At 43.9% G+C, this 19,851-nt stretch overlaps 1 pseudogene; it reads left to right on the forward strand.

Moving 5' to 3' along the window:
• The first annotated feature begins 942 nt into the window (after positions 1-942).
• Positions 943-19,338, forward strand: LOC142748606 (E3 ubiquitin/ISG15 ligase TRIM25-like; annotated as a pseudogene).
• Positions 19,339-19,851: the final 513 nt, after the last annotated feature.

The raw sequence follows: 19,851 nt of genomic DNA on the forward strand, positions 1-19,851 counted from the left end.
AGATACTATTTTTGTCAATGGGGACTGTCCGGTGCCATTTGGGTTAGTTTTGTGATGGATCCGGCACCGCCGTCATGGTTTCTGCTATAACAGATAGCATGATGTCCGTGTGAGCAAAGCCTTACCCGGACACTGATATTTAGGCACCATATGGCCATATTATTTGGGCACTATATAGCTTTATTATTTGGGCACTATATGGTTTTATTATGATGACACTATATGGTATTATTTAGGCACCATATAGCTTTATTAATAGGACATTATATGGCTGTATTATTTAGATACTATATGGATTTATTATTTGGGCATTATATGGCTTTATTATTAGGGAGCTATGTGGTATATTTATAAGAGCACTATGTGGTATTATTATTAGGGCACTATATGGCTGCATTATTTAGGTACTTTATGGCTTTATTATTAGGGAACTATATAGCTTTATTAAGGCACTATAGGGCTTTATTATTAGGGCACTATACAGTTTATTATTTAGACCCTATATTTCTTTTTATTTGGGCACTATATGGCTATATTATTAGGGCGTTGTATAGTGTTATTATTTAGGCACTATATAGATTTATTATCTGGACACTACATGCTACTGGTATTTGTGGGTGGGGGGGATTCCTGAGTTGGTGTCCCTCCCTCTCATTTCATAAAAAAAAGTGAAGGGCCCCACAGAATGTTCTGCACAGGGACTTTCACACAATCTTGATCCAACTTTGTTCATAGATTTAGGACTTCCTCTTCTACGTCCTACCTTATACTGTAAATACAAAACTTCTAATAGCAGCCATGCTGGCCGAGAAATGGTTAAACGACCTTTACTTCTTGCAAGCAGGTGTATTTGGCCTCGCCCTAAATAACAAATATGAATCTTATTGACTGACCTTTAAGCCTTACAGACATTTACTTATATGTTTTCCTTCTGCTGTAACGATGGCGGCTGCTGGTCTGAGAGAGGAGCTGGAATGTTACATCTGTCTGAACCTTTATACAGATCCTGTAACCCTGAGATGTGGACACAACTTCTGCCGGGTCTGTATTGATCGGGTCCTGAATGTAGAGCAAAGTTTCAGGAGCGACCTGCACTGCAGAGGAACATAACTCTGTGTAACGTGGTGGAGAATATCCAGTCTACTCAGCAACATCAGGAGGAAACCAAGATCTGCTGCACTTACTGTATTCACGCTCCTGTACCTGCTGTTAAATCCTGTCTGTTGTGTGAAGCTTCTCTCTGTGATAACCACCTGAGAGTTCACAGCAAGGCAGCAGAACATGTCCTAACTGAACCCAGCACTTCCCTGGAGAACCGAAAATGTTCCATCCATAAGAAGATCCTGGAATATAACTGCCCTGAGGACGCTGCTTGTATCTGTGTGTCCTGTAGTTTGGCCGGAGAACATCGGGGTCATCAGGTAGAAATGCTGGATGAGGCCGCTGAGAAAAAGAAGAAGAAACTGAAAGATGTTCTGCAGAAACTGAGCACAAAGAGAGAGAAGACTGAGGAAAGAGTCCAGAGTCTGGAGGAGCGCAGGAGAAAAGCTCAAGAAAAAGCAGCTGGAGAAGAAGAGAAAGTCACTGCCCTGTTTATAGACATCAGGAGACGGGTGGACGACCTGGAGAAGAGGGTCCGGAGTGAGATCTCCAGGCAGGAAGAGCAGGTGTCACTGTCAGTCTCAGATCTGATCCAGAAGCTGGAAATAAAGAAGGACGAGCTGTCCAGGAAGATGAGGGACATTGAGGAGCTGTGGAACATGACTGATCCACTGACTGTCCTACAGGGACCAGACACCGGTAACTTGTGTGATCCTGAGGAGGGGGGAAGTGATGAGGACACAGGTGACTTGTATGGACCTGAGGAGGGGGAGGGGATGAGGACACAGGTGACTTGTATGGTCCTGAGGAGGGGGGAGGAGATGAGGACATGATGGGGGTGATCGGGGTGTGGGGTGGATCTCGCACATATCACACACATTATCTGATATAATACGAGGTATAAATGTAATCTTCTCTGTGCAGGATCCTGCAGACATATTACTGGATGTAAACACAGCTCATAATAATATTTTTATATCTGTTGTGGAAATCCATCGCTCAAAATATATTAGACTGAAATTTATACGAGTCCGAACAGACTCTCAAGGCCAGACCCCATTAGTCAGTATCCTAATTAGGATATTTCACCGATATATATCGAGAGAGGAGAAGAAAACACACAGACATGCTGATATGTTCAAAAATACTCCTCTGAAGGATTTATTACCAAACTTAAACTGTTAAACTGAAATTCAGAAGGGGTGTAGGCTTGTTGTTAACCAATCAGAGACAATGTGACAATATTTGTTATCCAGTAAAAAGAATACAATAAAATACATCCCAGATACATCATTATAATTCTTCACACATTAGATTTGCAGGTGTCTTATCTCTTTTGGACAGAATATTCTCGTGGAGATGGGGGAGACCTTCCCTCACACATACTTGCCACCCTCCCTTCTCACTCCCTGTCCATTCTCTACCAACTTCGCATGGGAACCAAGGTCAAAGATAAAACATACGAATTCAACATTATTTATATTAAAGGAACAATGACTTTTCTATTCACTACAATAAAACCAAGATGGGAACTCCAGACAAGATGGCTGCTGCACGAAACTAAATCATTTAAACATTATCATCACTTTCACATATTACATATCTTAGTAATTCGGCATCCTGCTTGATAATTCACAATGTAATTTCATACAGAGAATATAAGCAAATAAATCATCCTTCACAAACCCCCCTTTTTCTCATATTAAATTACAGAAATTATATATTATGATTATGAAACTCAAGCAATATATCAATAGGGCCACAACTAATATGATGCCATCACCAATGTCCGGTTTGGGTTTAGGGTCCCACCAGTGTATTGACAAGTCCTGTACATCATCGTCCTCTTCTCCTGTCTTCTGATTAAAACACTTGATACTGCTGATGGATTCACTCAGGTCTTTGGTCCTTACTTTGAACTTTGCTGATGTCATCAGGACTTGGTTTGGTCCTTCTCATCTTTCAGACCCCGTCTCTTTTAGTATACATCACCAGGCTGTACACAACACCTCATGCTGTGAGCCTGGTGTGAGATCCCACGTAGGCGGATTAGTGGAATTGTTATTGTGACTACCACAAGCCCTCCGCTCATCTGTCTTCTTCCTCCGGTAAGTTACTTGTCTGGGTGGCTGCTTGGAATTGTCAGACTGCCGTCAGTTCATGACAAACGCGTTGTACTGGCTCCGGCTGCGCCTGCCGCACCTCAGTGATGAAGTTCATCGTATTAAAAATCTTTTAGTTCATATTTACTGGCACTTGCTGGGGACCCCAACCCTTGTCAATTTGTTAAAATAAATACTAATCTGGTGATAACATCTACGTACTATAAAAGTTGTTCTAAATACATACAATAACAATGTCAGGCCCTTAAACTAAATCAAACAAACACCTTTATATAAGAAAAACTTATATATAACCAATGGACAGGGCACCTAGAAGATGTGTAATTATGGGGTACATTTCATTTGCACTTGGTGTCACGCTTTCCAGCAGGATTTGTACCTTGATCTGAGCTGATTGCCTGGAACATCTCCAGCTCACCAAAATATACTCAGATTCCACATGTTTATCTGACAAATGTCGCAAACCAATTTTTCTTACTCTAATTTGTATTGCATGGGAAGGCCTCTCAAGGTCTGTTCTCTTTGTGGGAGGCGGGTATGATAAGGTTGGCACCGGTCTGCCAGGACTGTTCTGTAGGCAAATCAAACAGCTCTAACAGAATTTAGCAGCAACAGCTGTAAAGCCTGGGACATACCAATTAGATCTTACCAAATCGATCCTTGCAGTTTTGGGGCATATGTGAGGTCATACACCATCAATGCAAGTGCCATCAAGAGTGCCTTTGGTGTTACCGGTTCACCTTCCCTTATCCGTCCACATTCTGTTAGAATCTGGTTCTCACGCCTTCCGCTCCCAGTTGGACTCTTCCTGTGGAGAACAAGCTTTTTCATTGTATAAACATTAATTGATCTTAATCAAATAATTAATTTGAAGAAAAACATTAACAAATAACATCTTTACATCAAACGTTCACATTGAGCAATAACTAGAAATGATACATGCAAACTAATTTTTCTTCTTTATATATATATATATATATATATATTATATATATATATATATATACACACTACCGTTCAAAATTTTAGGGTCACTTAGAAATTTCCTTATTTTTGCAAGAAAAGCACAGTTTTTTTCAATGAAGATAACATTAAATTAATCAGAACTACACTCTATACATTGTTAATGTGGTAAATGACTATTCTAGCTGCAAACGTCTGGTTTTTAATGCAATATCTACATAGGTGTATAGAGGCCCATTTCCAGCAACCATCACTCCAGTGTTCTAATAGTACATTGTGTTTTCTAACTGTGTTAGAAGGCTAATGGATGATTAGAAAACACTTGAAAACCCTTGTGCAATTATGTTAGCACCGCTGTAAACAGTTTTGCTGTTTAGAGGAGCTATAAAACTGACCTTCCTTTGAGCTAGTTGAGAATCTGGAGCATTACATTTGTGGGTTCGATTAAACTCTCAAAATGGCTAGAAAAAGAGAGCTTTCATGTGAAACTCGACAGTCTATTCTTGTTCTTAGAAATGAAGGCTATTCCATGCGAGAAATTGCCAAGAAACTGAAGATTTCCTACAACGGTGTGTACTACTCCCTTCAGAGGACAGCACAAACAAGCTCTAACCAGAGTAGAAAGAGAAGTGGGAGGCCCCGCTGCACAACTGAGCAACAAGACAAGTACATTAGAGTCTCTAGTTTGAGAAATAGACGCCTCACATGTCTTCAACTGGCAGCTTCATTAAATAGTACCCGCAAAACGCCAGTGTCAACATCTACAGTGAAGAGGCGACTCCGGGATGCTGGCCTTCAGGGCAGAGTGGCAAAGAAAAAGCCATATCTGAGACTGGCTAATAAAAGGAAAAGATTAATATGGGCAAAAGCACAGACCTATTGTTTCAGGCATAAATAATTTAACTCAAAATGTGAGCACGTATGTTGACCAAGTGTTGCGTCCCTTTGTTTTGAGTCTCACATCATATGTGCGTGACACAATGGATGTCCTGAAACAGATTGATGGCATTTCCCTGGAGAAAGATACAATTTTGGCGAGTCTGGATGTCGAGGCGTTGTATTCATCCATACCGCACAAATGTGGCTATAAAGCGGTCGAGTACTATTTGGGATCTAGAGGTACCCAGTTTGTAGCTCATAACCAGTTTGTCATGCAGTTATTACAGTTTGTTCTTGAAAGAAATATATTTATTTTTGAAGACAAAATTTTCCATCAGAAATGTGGTACTGCAATGGGGAGTCCTGCTGCTCCCACCTATGCAAATTTATTTCTTGGCTGGTGGGAGGAGACAATTGTCTTTGGGGACAAATTTGTCAATTGGACTTCATCTGTTGGATTATGGATTAGATATATTGATGACGTGTTGATCCTCTGGAACTCTACAGCGGATGAGTTCCATAATTTTGTAGCAGCCCTCAACAAGAATGATGTAGGACTTAAATTCACATGTGAGATCAGTGAGAAAGAATTGTCTTTTTTAGATTTGAAAATCACAAAAACATCAGATGGCACAATCCACACTAAGGTACATAGGAAAGAAACAGCAACAAATAGTTTCCTGCAATGGAATAGCTGTCATCCCCATTCCCTCAAAAGTGGCATACCAAAAGGCCAATTTATGAGAGTACGTAGGAATTGTAGTTCTATGGGTGATTTTGAGTTCCAGGCCAAGGAGCTCAAAACAAGATTGAAGGACAGAGGTTTCCCCGAGAGGGTTATCAGGAAGGCCTATGAGGGAGCAAGGGATGCTGATAGGCAATGTCTTCTGGTCCCTAAAAAACGGAAAGAAGAACAGGTCACAAGACTCATAGGTACCTATGATTCCAAACAAAATGATATTATGCAGATACTGAATAGGTATTGGCGTATTCTCAGTTCTGATACAGATCTGGTAGATCAAATCACACAGAGGCCGTCTGTCACCTATCGGAGAGGGAAAAATATAAGGGACAGAGTCATGCACAGCTGTTTTGACCCCATTTCACCTAGGGGCACGTGGCTGGACAGACAAATACCAGGCACCTTTAGGTGTGGTAGTTGTAAAGCCTGTGATTTCATTTTTAAAGGTAACAGCTTCACTAGCGTCACCACACAGAAACAATACACTATTCGGGATTATGTCAATTGCAAGACTGCGGGAGTGGTCTACCTAATCACATGTCCATGCCCCCTTAACTATGTGGGAAAAACAGCACGACAATTTCGTCGCCGTATTAGGGAGCATGTTGGAGATATTGTCCATGATAGGGACACCCCAATATCTAAGCATGTGCATGCCAAACACCAAGGCCAGGCAGCATGTTTAAGGTTTCAAGCTATTGAACTTGTTAGACCCCCCAAAAGAGGAGGTGATTGGGATAACCTGATTTTACGCAAAGAAGCACAATGGATCCACAGACTGGAATGCATACATCCAGCAGGTTTAAATGAGCAGACTAATTATACATGTTTTATTTAACACTCCGTATGGACGACCTATCTCCCTTGGGTTGCCCAGGGGGTGGGTGAGTTCATTTTTGCCTAACACATGTAGGTTTGAGATGGCCCTATTGGTCTGCCGTTTTTTAACGGCGATCGTCTCTCGGTCCCCCATGTCATGAGGGATCGTATTTCCTTCCACCCTACATGTGATTAATTACATTTTTAGTTGCTTTGTGAGGTAGCCTACTTGCGGTGTTTAACTGTCCCGCGAGATTTACTTACAATCCATTATCGTGTAGCGCTTACCTTCTCCTATTTTGGCAGTCTGGGCGAATTGTCCCTGACTTCTACTGCGCCTGCGCGTGCGGCTTGATGCGGCCGATGATGACCCCTGGTTGTCAGCTGACGGCGGGGGGTCACATGGGCAGGTGTCACTAATCGTGAGGGTGTGGGGATTGGTCAGTTCATGTTTGCCGCTAGAATACGAGGGGTGGAGTTTAGCGTTTATAGTAACGTAGCGCCTGCAATGAAGTATGCCGTTGACATCAATACGTGCATCTTTGCCGTGACGCACAGCAGAACATCTGCTGTTAAAGGATTCTATCGCTGGTGTGAAGGCCAGAGTTACCATTATACGGACCCCTGAGGATGAGTACCTGAAACGCGTAGGGTCGTTGTACTGTTTATGGAATGTTTGCATTGGGGATAGTCATATCGTGTTACACCCAGCACTAGGAGACCCGATCTATTCGGACGCCTGTGCTTTATTTTGGGATTGTACTACTGATGTGCCCTGGATATATGCTGTTTCCAGACATAATATTGTTATAAACACCGAGTTAGATGTATCACAATGACTCAGTGTTTTTTGTTTAATACGTTTTTTAACAATCACGGTGGGGCTTATGTCACAGTGGTGTGTTACCCCTGTTTTTAACTAGTTACTAATTAAAAGGTATTTTTTACTTTATTGTTACTTCAGTGAACTATATAATTTACTCATATTGTGGGAGCACAATTAGATTTCTATCAAACTAGACAGTGAAATTTCAAAAGCACACAGACATTGGAAAAAAAGAAGATTGGAAAAAAGTGTTATGGACAGACGAATTGATGTTTGAGGTGTTTGGATCACACAGAAGAACATTTGTGAGACGCAGAACAACTGAAAAGATGCTGGAAGAGTGCCTGACGCCATCTGTCAAGCATGGTGGAGGTAATGTGATGGTCTGGGGTTGCTTTGGTGCTGGTAAAGTGGGAGATTTGTACAAGGTAAAAGGGATTTTGAATAAGGAAGGCTATCACTCCATTTTGCAACGCCATGCCATACCCTGTGGACAGCGCTTGATAGGAGCCAATTTCATCCTACAACAGGACAATGACCCAAAGCACACCTCCAAATTATGCAAGAACTATTTAGGGAAGAAGCAGGCAGCTGGTATTCTATCTGTAATGGAGTGGCCAGCGCAGTCACCAGATCTCAACCCCATAGAGCTGTTGTGGGAGCAGCTTGACCGTATGGTACGCAAGAAGTGCCCATCAAGCCAATCCAACTTGTGGGAGGGGCTTCTGGAAGCATGGGGTGAAATGTCTCCCGATTACCTCAGCAAATTAACAGCTAGAATGCCAAAGGTCTGCAACGCTGTAATTGCTGAAAATGGAGCATTCTTTGACGAAAGCAAAGTTTGAAGGAGAAAATTATTATTTCAAATAAAAATCATTATTTCTAACCTTGTCAATGTCTTGGCTATATTTTCTAGTCATTTTGCAACTCATTTGATAAATATAAGTGTGAGTTTTCATGGAAAACACAAAATTGTCTGGGCGACCCCAAACTTTTGAACGGTAGTGTGTATATATATATATATATATATATATATATATATACACACACACACACACACATATACACAAACACTGCACAAAATTTTCTTTCACAATAATAACGACAAAAAAACAAATAACTAAAAAATTTTTCAAATGGGAATATTCCACTTCTGTACCTTTTATCTGACTGTAAAGGATCTGCCAGGCACAGCTTCGGGGTTAACTCCCTTAATTAATCAGTCAGCACCTGAATCTTCATCCCTGAGACTGACTCCAGCTTCCACCACTCAGGCTGGCAGGCTTAGGAGTGGGAGAGCCTATCGCAGCCTGGCCAGACTCATCTAGCTCCCGCACTCTGTCTATTTATACCTGCATTTCCTGTTCCTCCTTGCTTGTTATTCTTTTTCGTGTGGTTTCCTGGCCCAGCTACAGCTCCTTCTACTTTGTTCCTGCTCCATACAGACCCTGGCTTACTGACTACTCTTCTGCTCTTCGTTTGGTACCTCGCACACTCCTGGCTTGACTCGGCTCGTTCACCACTCTGGTTGCTCACGGTGTTGCCGTGGGCAACTGCCCCTTTCCCTTGCTTGTATTCCCTTGTATGTTTGTCGTGTTTGTCGTGCACTTACTGAGTGCAGGGACCGCCGCCCAGTTGTACCCCGTCGCCTAGGGCGGGTCGTTGCAAGTAGGCAGGGACAGAGTGGCCGGTAGATTAGGGCTCACTTGTCCGTTTCCCTACCCCCCGGTCATTACATAATAACAAGCCCATACCTAGTCTACCCTGGTCCCTGACACCACTATGGACCCCCGTGAGACCCTGGCTCAGCAAATGCAGGGTCTCTCCCTACAGGTCCAGGCCCTGGCTCAGAGGGTCAACCAGCCTGATGCTACCTTGGTAGTTCCCCTCACCGCACCTCTTGAACCCCACCTCAAGTTGCCCGACCGGTTCTCAGGGGACCGGAGGGCTTTTCTCTCCTTTCGGGAGAGTTGTAGGCTTTACTTTCGTTTAAAGCCTCATTCCTCAGGTTCTGAGAGCCAGCGGGTGGGTATAATTATGTCCCGGCTCCAGGAAGGGCCCCAAGAGTGGGCCTTCTCCTTGGCTCCTGACGCCCCTGAACTTTCCTCCGTTGATTGTTTCTTTTCTGCTCTCGGACTTATTTATGACGAGACTGACAGGACTGTCTTTGCCGAGAGTCAGCTGGTGACCTTACGTCAGGGTAAGAGACCTGTTGAGGAGTATTGCTCTGACTTTAGGAAGTGGTGCGTAGCTTCTCGGTGGAATGACCCTGCCTTAAGGTGCCAGTTTAGGTTGGGTCTGTCGAATGCCCTGAAAGACCTGCTAGTTAGCTATCCCTCTTCTGACTCCCTAGACCAGGCTATGGCTTTAGCGGTACGACTTGACCGACGCCTCAGGGAACGACAACATGAACGTTTATGTGTTTTCTCCTCCGACTCCCCCATGATGCCTCCCGAAGTTCCGTTGCTTCGTTCCTCCAGGAAAGACTCAGAGATACCTATGCAACTCGGGGCCTCCGTGTCCCCCCAACAACGTAGAGAATTCCGCAGGAAGAATGGTCTCTGCTTCTACTGTGGGGATGACAAGCATCAAGTGAACAACTGTCCTAAGCGTAAGAATGCAGCCAGAGAACTTCCGCGCCTAAGTGATCATCGGGGAGGTCACTTGGGCGCACAGGTATTTCCAGTAAATAGGAAACGTACTAAGATCTTGCTTCCCTTTCAGGTCTCTTTTGGTGGTAGGTCTGCTACCGGCAGTGCCTTCGTGGATTCAGGGTCCTCTACTAATATTATGTCTGTGGAATTTGCTATGTCTCTTGCTATGCCTCTGATTGATTTGCCTAAACTTGTCCCGGTAGTGGGTATCGACTCCACTCCTCTTGCTAATGGTTATTTTACACAGCATACCCCTGTTTTTGAACTCCTTGTTGGCTCCATGCATTTGGAGCAATGCTCTGTACTGTTGATGCAGGGATTATCGTACGATTTGGTTCTAGGCCTTCCCTGGTTGCAGTTGCATAATCCCACGTTTGACTGGAATACTGGGGAGCTAACCAAATGGGGTAATGAATGTTGTACGTCATGTTTTTCTGTTAATTCTATTTCTCCCCCTGAGGAGGCGAATACGCTACCCGAGTTTGTTCAGGACTTCGCTGATGTTTTCTCTAGGGAGGCCTCCGAATTGTTACCTCCTCATAGAGAATACGATTGCGCTATCGAATTGGTACCAGGAGCTAAGCTTCCTAAGGGTAGGATATTTAATCTTTCTTGTCCCGAACGTGAAGCCATGAGAGGGTATATCCAGGAATCCCTGGCCAAGGGTTAAATTCGTCCCTCTTCTTCTCCGGTAGGTGCTGGCTTCTTCTTCGTGGGGAAGAAGGATGGTGGTCTTAGGCCATGCATTGACTACCGTAGCCTGAATAAGGTCACGGTAAGGAACCAGTATCCCCTTCCTTTGATTCCTGATCTCTTTAATCAGGTTCAGGGGGCCCAATGGTTCTCTAAATTGGACCTACGGGGGGCGTATAACCTTATCCGCATCAAAGAGGGGGATGAGTGGAAGACTGCTTTTAACACGCCCGAAGGCCATTTCGAATACCTCGTCATGCCCTTTGGGTTGTGTAATGCCCCTGCGGTCTTCCAGAATTTCATAAATGAGATTTTGAGAAATTACCTGGGGATATTTCTTGTAGTGTACCTTGATGACATACTGGTGTTTTCCAAGGACTGGTCCTCCCACATTGAGCATGTCAGGAAGGTGCTCCAGGTCCTTCGGGAAAACAAACTGTTTGCCAAAACCGAAAAATGTGTGTTTGGGGTACAGGAGATACCATTTTTGGGTCAAATCCTCACTCCTCATGAATTCCGCATGGACCCCGCCAAGGTTCAGGCTGTGGCGGAATGGGTCCAACCTGCCTCCCTGAAGGCGTTACAGTGTTTTTTGGGGTTCGCTAATTATTACAGGAGATTTATTGCTAACTTCTCGGTCATCGCTAAGCCTCTTACGGACCTCACTCGCAAAGGTGCTGATCTCCTCCACTGGCCTCCTGAGGCTGTCCAGGCTTTTGAGGTCCTTAAGAAGTGCTTTATCTCGGCCCCGGTGCTGGTTCAGCCCAACCAAATGGAGCCATTTATCGTGGAAGTTGACGCATCTGAGGTGGGAGTGGGGGCTGTCTTGTCCCAGGGTACCAGGTCCCTCACCCATCTCCGCCCCTGTGCCTACTTCTCCAGGAAGTTTTCGCCAACTGAGAGTAACTATGATATTGGCAACCGCGAACTCTTAGCCATTAAATGGGCATTTGAAGAGTGGCGCCACTTCCTGGAGGGGGCTAGACACCAGGTAACGGTCCTTACCGACCACAAGAATCTGGTTTTCCTAGAATCTGCCCGGAGGCTAAACCCGAGACAAGCTCGATGGGCGTTATTTTTTACCAGATTCAATTTTTTGGTTACCTATAGGGCTGGGTCTAAAAATATTAAGGCTGATGCACTGTCGCGTAGCTTCATGGCCAGCCCTCCTTCGGAGGAAGATCCTGCTTGTATTTTGCCTCCAGGTATAATCATTTCCTCGATCGATTCTGATTTAGTCTCTGAAATTGCTGCTGCTCAAGGTTCAGCTCCCGGGAACCTTCCTGAGAACAAACTGTTTGTTCCCCTGCAATTCCGGCTAAGGGTACTTAGGGAAAATCATGACTTCGCACTATCTGGTCATCCAGGCATCCTGGGTACCAAACACCTCATTACCAGAAATTATTGGTGGCCTGGGTTGCCTAAAGACGTTAAGGCCTACGTCGCCGCTTGTGAGGTTTGTGCTAGGTCCAAGACTCCCAGGTCCCGACCAGCGGGCTTACTGCGTTCGTTGACCATTCCCCAGAGACCTTGGACACATATCTCCATGGATTTTATCACCGATTTGCCTCCATCCCAAGGCAAGTCGGTGGTGTGGGTGGTGGTAGACCGCTTCAGTAAGATGTGCCACTTTGTGCCCCTCAAGAAACTACCCAACGCCAAGACGTTGGCTACCTTGTTTGTCAAACACATCCTGCGTCTCCATGGGGTCCCTGTCAATATTGTTTCGGACAGAGGGGTACAATTTGTTTCATTGTTTTGGAGAGCCTTCTGTATGAAGTTGGGGATTGATCTGTCCTTCTCCTCTGCCTTCCATCCTGAAACCAATGGTCAAACGGAGAGGACTAATCAATCTCTAGAACAATACTTAAGGTGTTTTGTCTCTGACTGTCAATATGATTGGGTCTCATTCATTCCCCTCGCCGAATTTTCCCTTAATAACCGGGTCAGTAACTCGTCAGGGGTCTCTCCCTTTTTCTGTAATTTTGGGTTTAATCCACGGTTCTCCTCCGTTTCACCTGGTAGTTCCAACAATCCCGAGGCAGAGGTCGTTCATCGGGAACTGTGCACAGTCTGGGCCCAGGTTCAGAAGAACCTAGAGGCGTCCCAGAGCGTACAAAAAACTCAGGCTGATAAAAAACGTTCTGCTAACCCCCTGTTTATGGTCAGGGATCTGGTGTGGTTGTCGTCTAGGAACTTGCGTCTCAAGGTTCCGTCCAAGAAGTTTGCTCCCCGGTTTATTGGGCCTTATAAGGTCATTGAGGTCCTCAATCCTGTCTCCTTCCGGCTGGAGTTACCCCCATCTTTTCGTATACACGACGTGTTTCATGCCTCCCTCCTTAAACGCTGCTCGCCGTCCTTGGCTCCCTCGAGGAGACCTCCTGTTCCCATCCTCACCCCTGAGGGGGTGGAATTCGAGGTGGCCAGGATTGTGGACAGCAAGATGGTCCAAGGCTCCCTCCAGTACCTGGTCCATTGGAGAGGTTACGGGCCCGAGGAGAGGACTTGGGTACCCGCCCGGGATGTTCACGCTGGGGTATTGGTCAGGAGGTTCCACCTGCGTTTCCCCAGTAAGCCAGGTCCACTTAGAAAGGGTCCGGTGGCCCCTCATAAAAGGGGGGGTACTGTAAAGGATCTGCCAGGCACAGCTTTGGGGTTAACTCCCTTAATTAATCAGTCAGCACCTGAATCTTCATCCCTGAGACTGACTCCAGCTTCCACCACTCAGGCTGGCAGGCTTAGGAGTGGGAGAGCCTATCGCAGCCTGGCCAGACTCAGCTAGCTCCCGCCCTCTGTCTATTTATACCTGCATTTCCTGTTCCTCCTTGCTTGTTATTCTTTTTCGTGTGGTTTCCTGGCCCAGCTACAGCTCCTTCTACTTTGTTCCTGCTCCATACAGACCCTGGCTTACTGACTACTCTTCTGCTCTTCGTTTGGTACCTCGCACACTCCTGGCTTGACTCGGCTCGTTCACCACTCTGGTTGCTCACGGTGTTGCCGTGGGCAACTGCCCCTTTCCCTTGCTTGTATTCCCTTGTATGTTTGTCGTGTTTGTCGTGCACTTACTGAGTGCAGGGACCGCCGCCCAGTTGTACCCCGTCGCCTAGGGCGGGTCGTTGCAAGTAGGCAGGGACAGAGTGGCGAGTAGATTAGGGCTCACTTGTCCGTTTCCCTACCCCCCGGTCATTACACTGACGCATGACTCTAATAGTCCAATGCTAAGGCTGGTCCAGAACTTTACATAAAACTTAACTTCAATATTTAATATTCCCACAACACTTCTTAAATACAGTTATTAAACAAACTAACTTTGGAATAACATCTGAAGAACTGCTGACATCTTATTATTGTACAAACACCCGGTCAATACTTGGGATAACACTGTTCCTCTGTCACTACACACAACGTCTGCAGTGGGGAAAATAGCGGCCGGTTTCAGGCCCCCCTGAGAACAGGTCTACACACACGAGCACATTGTCATACACTTCTACCTCGGGTAGTTGTATGTTCTGCAGCCGCTGGGACGGGTAATCTGGCCGGGCTGCACCTTTCACAGGTACCTTTGCTGTTTTACCTATGTCATGCCGTGTGCACATCATGCCGGCTGCTACAAACCTAGTGGTGGCATTATTGTATCCAGGGACAAGCCAATTTACTGACACCTGGCTGCACATACCCTTGTTGTCAGGTCTGTCTTCTCTTGCTCTCTCAATTGGCTTACCCGATGATCCAATAAAGTTCCTACTACCAATGGGCCCATAATTGTGGGCGATGCCAAAAGCGTACCTAGAGTCAGTGTAAATGTCGGCCGTCTTACCTTCTGCCAGGTTACAAGCCTCAGCGAGCACCTCCAGCTCCGCTCCTTGAGATGAATAAGAAGGTGAGAGTGGTTTCTGGGTGATTTACCTTGTGCCTCGTATCCTGTTCTACACATACTATATATGATGAAGTATGTCTACATTACAAATTTACATTGGAAACCCATGTCACATATAGATAGAACATTTCAAAAGGGTGGAGTTTTATTGTTCCACATTCATCTGATAATCCAGAACACTTGTAAATCCCACCCACCAGGTCCTGTAAATACCTGATTAATACAAAAACAAACAAAATATGTTACTGAAATCTGGCATAAAATAAACAATATTCAAAAAATTTTTTGTTTTGCCTTCTCCCCATCTAAATCTGTAAAGACTCATCTGTGGGTGACGTCACCTCTGCCTCCTGTGTAAATTTGCTGGAGGGGGATGGTCTCTTACACAATACCTTATATTGGGTGGAGCCTACAGCACAGCTTACCCAGTGCCATATTCACCGTTCTGGAAGGATCTGGAACCATCTACACAGAAAAACCTCAAAATGTAGGTTACTGTCATACACATTTAATCTGGATTACTCATTGAAGCTCATACACATTTTGTAGATCTCCTAGAACCAAATTCATGAATTCAAAACAAAATAAAACACAAAACAAAACTACCTGATCAGTCCCTTCAACATTCCCTCCTATTTGGACTCTGCGAAAGTAATGTAGCAGGGTTCAAAACTACATATCAACATAATGAGATTGGGCACTCTGTAATACACAACAGCCTGGAACAAAAAAGATGACTTTCTCCTGACAAAAATACATTTTATCTTTAAAATGACCTGCAACCATTTACCTGTAAAACATCTCACATTTTCAAAAATAACATTTTGGCAGCACTATAGCACGCGCCTCATGTGTGAAAACAAAAAACAAAACCATTGTAATTAGTTATTCAATAACACAGAAAATAATATATGTGGTAATATTAATTACTGCAAACCAATAAGCTATACATAAAAATAGGGAACAGTGGGGGCACATACATTTTCAAGACCCCGTGTCTCACAATATCTGTATTTTAATTCATTTGAATCAACATCAAAACATTCCAACATTAAATCTTATCACATTATAACACATTAATATGCAGTATAGCTTTTATCTTTTTACAAACAGATCCAGCCGGCTGTAATATTTTTCTCGCTTGGTGTAGTTACAGACGACTGCGCGTGCGCGAAGATAAGACACATTTAAAAAAAAATGAAAAAAAGAGGAACTGATTTTAACCCCATACACAAAACACTAACATTTTTAGACATTACTGCTGTTAAAAATAGGAAACATACAATATAGTTCTGCTTTTATTGTGGCCATTAGTTTCAAACTTCAGACATGTTACATTACACACATCACACAGATGTCTCATCACATCACACATGTTACATTGCACACATCACACATCACACAGATGGCTCATTACATTACATATGTATCACACATCACACAGATGTCACATCACACCTGTTCACATTACACTCCCCCCGTTCTGACCCACGTTAGTCACTGCAATGTACCCGACTGCTCCGTTTTCTTCACTCTTCCAATGAAAATTTACACTTGTATTTAAATTGTTCTTTCTCACATCATCTTACTTGTAACCACCTGTAATCACCTGCTTTGTCCTTTTAACTTATGCCTTGTCCTGGCCACTCCACTCCCTTTATCACATGCAAACATCCTTCTTACAGCTTGCCAGCCTCTTCAACAATTTTTTACAGTGTGTTATTTTGCCTTCACATACTTTACAATTAAAGCCCCAGATCCTTTTGCTCATTCTAATGTTGGCCGGGACCAGTGCCCCAAAGCATCTTTGTCCAACTTCCTCCTGACCCCATGGTCGGAGAGCAGTAGGGTGATTTCCGGTAAATCCCCCACCTCCAGACAAACAGGCCACGCCACGTTTGCCGACAGATATCTCAGACCAGTCTATCTCCTAGACTGTCTTACCAATACAATATCAAAAGTCATTCCTCCAGACATTCTAGCAGTAGGATCCTCTGATCCCTCACTGTATTGAACATCAAGAACAGACAAAATGCTGCCAATCAACAATTACAAGGGCAAATTGTTCAACACAATCGACATTCATGGACCTCCATTGATTCAAGCAGGAGTAGGTCACATTCATTTATGCAGAACACTTGCTGCCGGGGGGTGTCTTTTGGTTCATACAGCCTGTGATGTAGCATATATCCCAAACTCTTTCCTCTAGCACTTTGCAATGGTTACACATGCAAATTATATTTGGTAACATATATATTATCCTCCCCGCTCAGCCGTTCACTCTGTGGGTTGTCGTTTAGGGGGCTGTTATCTATGGTGATGATTTCTTTACGGGCTCTGAGTCTGAGCCAATACCAATGTCCTTCACTGTAATTACTACTACGACACAGGTGGCACCTGGGGTAAGTGTCAGGGTCATTCATTGAATACAGGATGTTACATTAAAACGGTATTCAATCCAGCGGTCTGATGTTATACTACTACAGACTTAATTACTTGGATGTTATTTTACATCAAAGTGTATATGCCGGATTATCACATGTGCTAGAAATCAGTCTGTACTGATTCCCACCTTATGCCAGTCTGGCAATGCATACAACTGGTTTATGGACCCTTACACACAATATCACTGTCTGGCAATGAGTTAGGAAAATATAAATTATTTTCTAATACAGTATTCAAAGTTTTCCCTATTGCACTGGGTAATGGTATTGAGTGCAAATTCAATATAGACACAATTGCTTCTCCTTGCACTGGATTCTACATTATCAGGACTTAACCATTGAAGCCCCTGTGGTACTACAGGATATTACTCACAACTATCCAACTGTCCTCTCACCTACAAACAGTCAGTACCTCCCAACTATAATCCCAGACAAATGGGTAACAGAACAACTATTAATCCTCAACAATTTTACACAACTAAATAACAAATTATGCTACAATAGAGCAGCAAGCACAAGTTTTGTTTTTTCCTCACAGTCCAGACTACAATCTTTTCATTTCAAATACTTCACATGTGAGTTACGACTTCTCTCCACCATGCGCTACGTCACTGCATTCCAAAGGCGGAGGTCTTACACTTCTCACAATTTTTCTGGTTAACAATGTAATTGCTGGCAAAAATTCACTCATGTCTTTCATATCAACAGTTTAAGATCACGTACACACCTGCAATCCTTCATCACACAAAAAGCTTCAACATACCTTTTTGGATCCATCTTTCAACCCACTTCTGACTAAGGAGGCCTCGTCCAAAAGATGTGACGTCTGACAGCTAGATTCCAAGGCTTCCGCAATACATGTGTGAATGGTGTAATAATAAGCTCCTTACCTACCGCGGTTTTTTGTAATTCACAGATGCAAAGCCAGACCTCTCCAGTGACAGCTTATCAGACGAACATTCTCCCGGGTTTAACGGCACCATTACTGTCGTGGAAATCCATCGCTCAAAATATATTAGACTGAAATTTATACGAGTCCAAACAGACTCTCAAGGCCAGACCCCATTAGTCAGTATCCTAATTAGGATATTTCACCGATATATATCGAGAGAGGAGAAGAAAACACACAGACATGCTGATATGTTCAAAAATACTGCTCTGAAGGCTTTATGACCAAACTCAAACTGTTAAACTGAAATTCAGAAGGGGTGTAGGCTTGAGGTTAACCAATCAGAGACAATGTGACAATATTTGTTATTCAGTAAAAAGCATACAATAAAATACATCCCAGATACATCATTATAATTCTTCACACATTAGATTTGCAGGTGTCTTATCTCTTTTGGACAGAATATTCTCGTGGAGATGGGGGGAGACCTTCCCTCACACATACTTGCCACCCTCCCTTCTCACTCCCTGTCCATTCTCTACCAACTTCGCATGGGAACCAAGGTCAAAGATAAAGCATACGAAATCAACATTACTTGTATTAAAGGAACAATGACTTTTCTATTCACTACAATAAAACCAAGATGGGAACTCCAGACAAGATGGCTGCTGCATGAAACTAAATCATTTAAACATTATCATCACTTTCACATATTACATATCTTAGTAATTCGGCATCCTGCTTGATAATTCACAATGTAATTTCATACAGAGAATATAAGCAAATAAATCATCCTTCACATATCAGACGACCTGAAAACTGCAACCTGGACAAATATAAAGCAGAATCATCCAGAAAAGGCAGAGTGAATCCAGGATTGTCAGGTGATAAGCGGCAGGAGATTTTCCTCAGGGCGACATTACTGGGATGTGGAGATCAATGGATCACGTTGGTGGAGGGCCGGGATGTGTTACCCCAGTATACACAGGAGGGGGCAGCAGTCATATCTTAGAGGCAATAACAAGTCCTGGTGTTTATGTGGAGGGCTGGGGTATAATAATCAGTGTTCAGCGAGACATGACAGGAAAGAGATCCCGTTACCTCACCAGATCTCAAGTAATAGAGTCAGGATATGTCTGGATTATGAGGCCTGGCAGTTGTCCTTTTATGAGCTGTGTGACCCCATCAGACACTTACACAGCGTCACCGCCACCTTCACCGAGCCCCTACATGCCGCATTATGTGTATATGATGGTTGTATAAAAGATATCGGGGGAGCAGCTGTGAGGAACCATCATCGAAGGAGAAATCTGCCCAGAGACTGGTGACATCACAGGGGGAAAAAAGTCTGATTAGCTAACTTATAAGCCAATAGGATGCCGCAGTGGGTGGATGTGCAGCTCCTCTTGTTATTTTTCGGTTGTACTTTGTCAGTTGGATATTTCGGCGGGGATTACACACATCACAGTCAAAATGTGTTTCTGACACAACACAATAAAAGTGCGGTAAAACTGTGCCATTTTTGCCACGATGTGAAAATTGTAATAGAAAGAGCATTTTGACCGTGATGTGTGAACTAAGCCGTAGGGTACCCATTCACTGAGCAGAATTTTGCAAAGCGGTTCTTGTCCGCACGGCGCACTACAACTATATGTTTGACCACACTTAAAGTGACACTACAACTGCAGTCGATCTTCTCTCTATATTCTGTGCAGTTTAATAAAGGTTATTTCTCCCTGGTATCAGCCATTGTGGGTCGGGCAGAGGCTGACCATACTGTCCTTCAAAGTGATAAGTGCAGAAGCCGCCCCTCCCCCATGATCTCTACTTTATGTCACACA

This window comes from Rhinoderma darwinii, chromosome 3, assembly GCF_050947455.1.
Source record: "Rhinoderma darwinii isolate aRhiDar2 chromosome 3, aRhiDar2.hap1, whole genome shotgun sequence".
Lineage (NCBI taxonomy): Eukaryota > Metazoa > Chordata > Amphibia > Anura > Rhinodermatidae > Rhinoderma > Rhinoderma darwinii.